Source organism: Calidris pugnax, unplaced genomic scaffold, assembly GCF_001431845.1.
Source record: "Calidris pugnax isolate Ruff unplaced genomic scaffold, ASM143184v1 scaffold24, whole genome shotgun sequence".
Lineage (NCBI taxonomy): Eukaryota > Metazoa > Chordata > Aves > Charadriiformes > Scolopacidae > Calidris > Calidris pugnax.
The window spans coordinates 9,688,126-9,697,287 of record NW_015090922.1 but is presented as its reverse complement, the minus strand read 5'-3'; the positions used below and the strand labels follow the sequence as shown (position 1 = coordinate 9,697,287).

Genomic DNA, 9,162 nt, shown 5'->3' with positions numbered 1-9,162 from the left:
ACCACAATAGTTACTAGAAATTTCTGGTCTAAGATTTTCCAAATTGACCCTTAAGCCCCAATTTCTTACATTGTCCAGCAGCCATTTAATGGAGTAAGCTACAGAAATTTCCACCCCATTATCCTATGGATTAGCTTCCAGAGAAAACAAGTAATTTAGTAAGTAGAAAAATTCCATATAAAAATTAAATACAGTCCAGTTTGCATTTCAAACCAGTATTCACTGGAGTCAGTAAGGAATTATCATTTTCCAATTATCACACTGCACAAGGAAGCAATCTTGAAGCAACAGCTCACCATGGGTCACACCTGATCAACGCTGCTAGCCATCCTCCTCAGCTCCTGGCACAGCAGAAGTCACACACCAGTAATTCCCCTCCTCCTCACCATGAAAAACCTGGTACACATTAAGCCAAGGCAACCTAACCTCCAAGAGCAACTAAAAGATGCCCAAGCTAGAGAAGTTACTGTGCTAACGGTTCATCCAGCTTTTTGCCTTAATTTGCACCTCACCCATGGAAGGGACCTGTTGATTTCTGAAAGCCCACCTTACTCCAAATGAAAAAAACAGAAGCCAGATCACTCAGCCACAGTGCTAGCCAACCACATCTGTTGGGACTACCTTGGCTCTGTTTTTTGCCAGAAGAGTAAAACGTTATCATACCAAATCTCACGCAAGAACATAGCTTAGGTGGCTCTCTATGTGTAGAGTAGGAGACAAGCACTGCTTTATGTCAGCAGCCAAAACTATTTAAATACAGAACAAAATGCAAAGTCAAAGATGAAAAAAACAATTTAGTATAAGAAGTTCTCTCCTTCTAGTGCTTGATGCATCTATAGCCCCGTGACCACCAAAAAAAAAAACCAAAAAAAAACCAACTTTTGAAAGTCAAGTCACAGACGTTTATTAGATCATCTACCAAAGCAGCATTATGCTGATTATATCCTCCAACCCAGCAGCCGCAGAACAGAGAGTCCCCTCCAAAATGATGCCTGCCAAGCGTAGCAGTCTTCACACAGTTTACTGGGCAGTGCACACACATACATACAAACGAGATGATTATGCCCTTCTGACTTCAGGTGTCATCCAGAAGGATTGTTTCCACAGTTTTAGCTGTGGATGTTCCAAACTGCTGCTCTTCTTCCCAGCAATTGTACTTTGTGGTCCCACTTCCATTTCCTTTTCTATGTATGCATAAGCAGGAGGCCTCTCTTTTGCCTGAATTATTTACCCTGTAATTTGTGCTTCTGTTTTCAACTACTATTTACTGCCGAATCATGCCAAAAATCACACATACTGAATATTGCAGTAGGTCATACTTTAAGCCCATGAATTTCCTGGTTTCCTCACAGCCAGACATAAGCTTCCCATTACTTTGGGCCAATCTTTATCCTCTTATGGAACTTGAAGCAAATTCACTGACACTGGTGAAAAAGCACCCATTTGTATTATATATTAATACTACATTTCAAAAACAGTCACCTCAATCTTGATTCCTTGACAGTTTGGCTTTTACTTTCAGAGGTATTTAGACAACAGAGGCTACTCCTGCAAGAATACTTCAAACACATTACATTTGCAACAGATATTCTTTAAAAATCCATATGCTTAGAAACAGGTAGACAAACATCAACATCGGGCAGGCATCCCTAAATACCTCTGAAAAATTGGCCAAGTGTTGTCCTGTCAAAGGGCTAAAAAAAATGAGGCAAGTACCCTAATTCTCTATTAGCAAATTTGCCTTCAAACACAAAGATACACCATAGAATTTCTAGTACCCCCAATGATACAGAAGTCTCTGACTCCAGAAAAAAAAATTTCAAAGATATTGTATGTTAAGAACTTCAGAAATAACACCACAGGCACATCAAACTTTTCCTTTATCATAATAAAGAGCAGTAAGTATTTTTTTGGCTAGGTTATACCGCAGGCACAGAATAGCTAAATGAGAATGACAGAAACAATCAGATACACCCATCAGCCACAGCAGTATTTTTAACAGATGTAGGTTACTATAAGCCTTGCAAACTGTTCAGTATTAGCAGTCAAGTTTTCAAAGCTATTAAGGACTTAAATACATACGCAAACACCTATAAATCTGAATTGATCTGAATGTAGGCATTTTTTAATGGCATTGATTTCAGTGGGACACAGCCACCAAGCTTAACTCACTTTGCAAGTCTTCGGGAAGGAACCAGTACTCCTGAAGCGTTAGAGCTGGATCCAACAAAGGACTTGGCCACTGAGTGGGCCCAAGCCATTACCACCCTACAGACACCCACGTCCACGCAGCCCCTCCTGAGCCGCCCCGGGAAGCACATCACCTCCTATCCACAGGGATGTACTGAAACAAAGTGACCAGCACAGACCTCACCTTGCAGTGTGAAACCCTTAGAGCACTTGAGCAAAGTGCCATCTATTGAGACTAAGCCCCTCCATGAGGAGCAAGGTGGGGCAGAAGCAAGGTCAGTGGAGAGAGAGGCAGAGCAGCCCACAGCATGCAAAAACCAGTAACTCCCCAAGCCTGGATCTGGGCACTTAATACAGAGACAACCCCACTCACTTTGGCTGAAAGCACCTGCAAATCCAGCATCCGTTTCCTATTTTCACTTCTAAGACATTTTCAGCTTCCTGCAACAACGTATGAGTTTTTGGAAAAATGACAAAGCCATTTTCCAGGGTGCAACTCACTAGCAAAGCTTCATAAAATTGCATTATTAACAGCTTTTTAATATTAAATAGCTTTCATACATACTGGGACAGGTCTGATGTGACTTTCCTTAAAGACAAATGTATATCCTTCTTTAAATTCTTCCTTAAATTCCTCCTTTAAACAGCACGTAAATAGTGCTTAAAATTAAGCTGTATAGTTAACCAACTCTCATCCCTGTTTCAATGGGCAGGATACATGGAAAGCAAATGCAAGCAGCGAAGTCAACTGACTCTGAGACCTTGCAAATAATTCTGGATGTTCATGTTTATGAGTAATTTGACAGCTTCTCTTCAGAAAACCATCTAAGTCTTTAAGTCATACCCTATAGCCACATGACCTCAATACAATTGGCTCTTAAGACTTTTATACAATCTTTTCAGAAGACAATTGTTTAAAAATTTTTGCTTTATCCTCCTCCACAATCTTCATACATGGAACTTCATAGTAAAATTTCTAGAAGTATTTCTTAACACTACCATAAATCTGTATAACTGCGTATAAAGATCTCTCAACTAAAGCAGGCAGTACAGAGTCAATTGCCTCCTTCAAGGGAGCATACCTCCTCCAAAATTTTTTTAATTGGAGACTCCCTGACTATCCCCTGCTATTTCAGCCACTTCCACATCTTGTTCTTTCCTTGGGTCTCGTTTAGTTTGTTTTGCTATGTTTTGAGACTTTTCCAAGTTTCCAAATATTTAGGCTTCACCAAAACTATTTGAAGAAACCAAGAGTCTTTTTCCACCTTAAAAGCAGAACCTAACACAGCAAACTCAGCATAAGCAAGAAAATTAAATGGGAACAAAATCCAGTACTGATTGTCCATTTCCTTCCTTTTCCAAACCATAAGGCTGAGCTCTCTATCCCTCCCAACACCAGCTTCAATCCCTAGAGAGACCAAGGGGTCTCTTAGATTGCCACACTAAAGTAACCACTCAAAACACACAGAGAGGAAAAACCTGCCTCTTGCAATCAGTCCTTGCTTAAGCAAAATGTACTGGCTAGTTTGCTTTCTACAGCAGCTCCATCTTAGGTTGGCTGGACTGGCTAACACTTATGCATTTGCTTTTCACTGACCTAAGCAGCACATTCATGTAGCTATAGCCAGACAGACAAATCTACTATTACTTTTTTTTTTAAAAAGCTGTTCTTCTACCTGCTCCCTCTGTTCCCTCCTTCCATTCCTTTCTTTCTCTCCCCCCCTTTCTCTTTTTTTCTCTTTCCTTGTAATATCCACTTTCCCAGTTTCAGAGACCAATGCATGAATTCTTTCTTTCTGAGCTTGCTTTTCTACTGATCTTACAAGTTGTTCTAACTTCGCTTCCTTCTCTCAGCCTGTATGAGCCCAACTATCCCCTTCATCTTTCAGCCCTTCTCTTTGCCAAGGAAGCTTGAGTTTTGGTTTAAAACAGTCCTTCCCCACCACTTTCAAGCACCTACATTTTGTTCCTCTCCTCCCAGCAGCTGCTTCCAAGCCTGATACCTTTATAGCATGGGCACCCTCGCTGGGAAGCAGCCACCTGGACCTTAAGCAACGCTGCACAAAAGCCTTTAACACCAGCTATTCTTTAGAAATGTTGTTCAAGAGACTCTAAGCTGGGCCTGCTATACTGGCACTTGGACACAGTACTGAATTCATACAGACTTAAAACACACGATACACCCCAACCACCTCTGTTATTCCAAACACAACTATTCAATAGATTTTAATTTCAGAAAGGTCCTCAAGATGTTACTAAGAGAAGTGGGTGAAACCGAAACAAAACCCAAACACATGTATACCTCCAGTGGACTTTGTTTTCTAAGCAAGCCTTGGAATTTTTGCCTATTGTTCTCCGCTGTGCACAGCGGAGCATTTGGCGAGTGATTTCTATTTTTAGAATGTCTGGAAATGTTTTTGCTTCGGTTTTTCTTTTTTGCTTTGTGGGCCGACAGTGCCACCTATTGGAAAAGTTATGAAAAACAGACTCTTACTGACTTTACTATTTGTAAAATTAAGAATAAAAATATTTATCACTTGAGTTTAAAAACAAATAGGTGGGCCAAGCCTTTATTGTAGGCTTTTATAGGCATTCGTTAGGGTATGCAAGCCCCAATATCATGGAAAGTTCCAGACTGATACGTTCAAAGAAACATAAGTTGCCACTCTTAGAAATAAAACTTCAGGAAGGGCTCCCCTGCACAAGCTTCTCTTTCCTTCTCCTAGATCTGCATCTTCCTATTCCAGTGGGACTCCCTGTTTGAGCAAGATCATATAGGGATAAACACAAACCTGTTCCCTAACTTGATTACTATTAATTGTCCAAGATCAGGCAATGGCCAGATCTTTGTAAATTCCCTTTCCAGCAATAAGCAACACACATATAAAGTTTCTCTGTGTCTACAAGCAAGCCTTTTTTCTTTCCACAGTCAGGGTGAACTCAGAGCAGCCAGAATAAGCCCATAGAGTACACACACTCCATACTCAACATTAAATGAAGAGCAACACAAATTTTAAGAGGGGCTTTTTTAGAACAGAACTAGGAAAGATTGAAGAGGAGTTAGGGAGGTACAGGCCCGCAGGCATGCCAGCCACACCAGGCAAATACACAAATTAAGAACATGGCATAGGCTAGAAGAGGCAGACTCCTAGATAAACCACACAGATGGAAGACTCACCATCAGTAAACCTTTACTTCCCAAGGGCACTTCCAGGAGCACCTATAGCCTCATCCAAGTCCCTTGCCAGCTGTCAGCAGCCCCAAGACTGCTCCCCTAGCCACCTCCAGGGAGGACACAGATGAACGTGGGGCAGCAGCTCAGAGGGAAGACAACAACCTCTGGCAGTTGGTTTTCAAAGGAAAACGAGGCACAGGTGAACCACATCATTAATCAGGGAGGAGGCAGGAGGGGGAAGGATGGGTTACCTCTCTCTAGATCACACTAGCACAGCTGGCATGTTGCATCGCTCACACACAGGTGTTTTCTAAATACAACATCTGAGTACATTACAGATTTAGAAAATAAGACAGCACTCGCACACAGACATTGGGAGCTCTGCCATAATGGTGTAAAGGTATCTTCACACATACATATATTGGTATATCTACATATATAAATATACACATTATGTATAAGCCACTGCCAACTAGCATTAAACCATTAACCAACAACTCATGACAAAAAGCCCAATAACAAAATACCTTAGTGTAAACAAAACCACATCCTTTCTTTTCATATGCCTGTAAGACATCTGATTTCCAGGAAAAAGTTACAAATGTAAGCAACAGCCCAGGGCACTCCACCCTGTCAGAGCTGGTGAGGGCACAATGGCAATGCCATGGCAGCCCCAGCTCAGCTCCACGCAAGGACAGGCTCCTCGCACACCCTGGAGAAACCACTCCAAGGCCCAAACCTTGGTCCCTCCCTGGGCACAGCTGCTCCCCACAGCAGCCCCCTGGGGAAGGAAATAAAACAGGGGAAGGAAATAAAACCTCAGCTCATGGGTGGAAAAGGCCCTGGGGGCACCGGTTGACAGCAGGCTGAATATGAGCCATCAGTGTGCCCAGGTGGCCAAGGCCAACAGCATCTTGGACTGTGTCAGGAATAGTGTGGCCAGCAGGACTAGGGAAGTGATTGTCCCCCTGGACTCCACGCTGGTGAGGCCCCACCTCAAATACTGTGCCCAGTTTTGGGTCCCTCACTACAAGAAAGCCATTTTGGTGCTGGAACGTGTCCAGAGAAGGGCAACAAAGCTGGTGAGGGGTCTGGAAAACAAGTCTTATGAGGAGCTGCTGGGGGAACTGGGGTTGTTTAGTTGGGAGAAAAGGAGGCTGAAGGGAGATCTTATTGCTCTCTACAACTAGAAAGCTGCCCAGGGAGGTTGTGGAATCTCCTTCTCTGGAGATATTAAAAATCTGCCTGGATGCATTCCTGTCCAGCTGCTCTAGGTGAACCTGCCTTAGCAGGGGCATTGGCTTAGATGATCTCCAAAGGTCCCTTCCAACCCCAACCATTCTGTGACTGATTCTGTGAACTACCTGAAAGGAGGTTGTAGCGAGGTAGTGGCTGGTCTCTTCTCCCAAGTAACAAGCGATGGGACAAGAGGAAATGGCCTCAAGCTGCACCCCAGGGAGGGGTTAGGATGGATATTAGGAAAAATTTCTTCACTGAAAGGGTTATCAAGCACTGAAACAGGCTGCCCAGGGAAGTGGTTGAATCACCATCCCTGGTGTAGACGTGGTGCTGAGGGACATGGTTTAGTGGTGCTATTGGCAGTGTTAGGTTAGTGGTTGGACTCGATGACCTTAAACCTAGACGATTCTATGATTCTATGCATGGCACCCTTCAGGCTCTTCGAGGCCTCCCCAGGCCTAGGGCGGATTCTGTCACAGCCCTGCCTCCCTCAGGAAGCCTTCATGCTTTGCCAGGGGTTCACTTTATTTTGTAAATACCCATTAGATAAATAGCACTCTTTTGTTGTACAGCAACTTCTAGTAAATTCCCAGAAATTGTCCTGACTTAGCAGGATTTTCAGTGGGAAATCCCTACCTCAGAACATGTTTCTCTCTGGTCTCAGGCCCAGGAGTCCGTCAGGAGGAAAGGCCTCTGTGGCAGGAATGCAAACAAGTGTCATCTCACACTGTGATTTCGGTCTTTTTTTTTCTCTTTTTCTACCCCCCAGAGGCAAGACAAAAATAATCTTGGAGTAAAAGCCAGGCAGAGCCATGAAGGAGGTCTTGAGAAGAAGGCCCCAGGACCGCTCTCGGGTTTGTCCGGCATGGCAGGGACAAGTCGCAAAAAAGCTGTGAACGGAACAAACATCTGCTTCGTGGTGCACCTCACGTTTGGCACAAATTACACACTCGTGCCCCCCACCGCACCAAAGCAAGGCCCCAGACTGCTGGTTCCTCCTTGGGGAAGGGAGCACAGGTTCCTGGAGGCACACAGGGAAGGGGAGAGGCCACAGGGAGCAGCACCAGCCCCACGCAGTTCATGAAGAAAGTGGTCTCTGGCAGGGGAATGGAGTCCTGCTCCCTCTGCTAGGTTGTTTGTTTTTTTTCCCCAATTACACCAAAGTAGCATTTTCATTTTATACTATTTCCAGTAGCTCTGCAAACATGCCTCCATACTGTCTGTATTCCTCGGCACTGGGACATGGCACTCTGGCATGATGGAGAGAACACAAAACTCACTCCAAGCAAAGAATGAATTTTATTTGCTCTTTGATATATTACACATCTCCGTTGTTGATTTAGACGTCCTTATAATGATAGTGAGCATGCTTCAGGCATGACCTTACCCTCATCAAAATCAATGAAGTTAATGCAAAATTCAGAGGGGACAAAGCGGTAACTAGAATAGGTAGGAAGTGGTGATTAAAAACCTTAAAAGTAGCACTTTGGGGAGTTAACGCCTGCTGTACAGACATTAAGGGGCTGATCTGGGCAACAAAGTCACCTCTGGACGCATGATCTCAAGGGTCTTCCTGAACTTTTTAGTATAAATTGCACTGCTGCAGCAGTATGTTAGACGTTAACACGCGTGGTCACAAGACCTGGGCCTAAGCAAACATTCAGGCAGCGTCCCCCAGCTTTCTTTTCCAGGAAGCTGCCCTCTTCCCGTGGCCCTGTCGCCGCTCAAATTGTGAAAAGAAATCTGAAATTATTTGTATTTACCTTCCTGCTAGGGCCTACACATTTGTGAAGCATTACCAAGGTAATGAGCAGTTACAAAGATGGTCATTGCCAAAGGAGGCAAAGTAAGGGGGGGGAGATATCAGTTGTAGGGCTCTGCGTTAAATAACACCGTGTAAAATAACTTTTATTTCCAGCAAGTTCACACAAGCAGCTTTTACCTGGGAAGTGCTCGTTACTCCACACTGACAAGCTGCTCTGAGAATACCACACAGCGGTTGGTATGTGTGCCCATACCCATGTGTACATACAAACATATACCACTCCAACACGGGCAGCCCCGGCGTGTGCTCCCTTTGTGTTGTGCGGACTTTTCACAGCGAGGTGCCCCCCCGCCCCCAGCACGCTAAAAACCCCACAGCGCCGCGCCCCGGCAGGCACAGGCCCGTGGGCGGCGAGGAATCCACGCGTGGAGGCCCACGCTGCTGCCTGGGCTGTATAATTTTTCCGTCGACTTTTTTTCTCTTCTTCCTCGGGAGCGCGGCCCAGTCCCAAAAAAGCCCGTTTTCCCTCCCAAAAAAAGCTGTGTGCTCCAGGTGAGGCTCGAACTCACAACCTCGGCATTGCTCGGCTTTGTACTGCTGTATAAGTACCGCGCGCTAACCGATTGCGCCACTGGAGCCCTGACACCAAGCTCTCCCGAACGCTTTACCAAGCTCCGGCCCGGCCCCGCCGCCGGAAGGGCGGCGCGCCGCCCGCCTGCACCCCGCGCTGGGCAGTGGCCCCGGGCCCGCCCGGCTCTCTGCCCGGGCCGCACTCTCGCCGTTACCGGCGGGG

At 45.0% G+C, this 9,162-nt stretch overlaps 1 non-coding gene across 1 annotated transcript; it reads right to left on the bottom strand.

Moving 5' to 3' along the window:
• Positions 1-8,913: 8,913 nt before the first annotated feature.
• TRNAI-UAU lies at positions 8,914-9,007 on the bottom strand. The gene is made up of 2 exons: positions 8,970-9,007; positions 8,914-8,949 (listed from the first exon to the last, which is right to left on the bottom strand). It is a non-coding gene; the product is annotated as a tRNA-Ile (tRNA).
• Between the last annotated feature and the right edge of the window lie 155 nt (positions 9,008-9,162).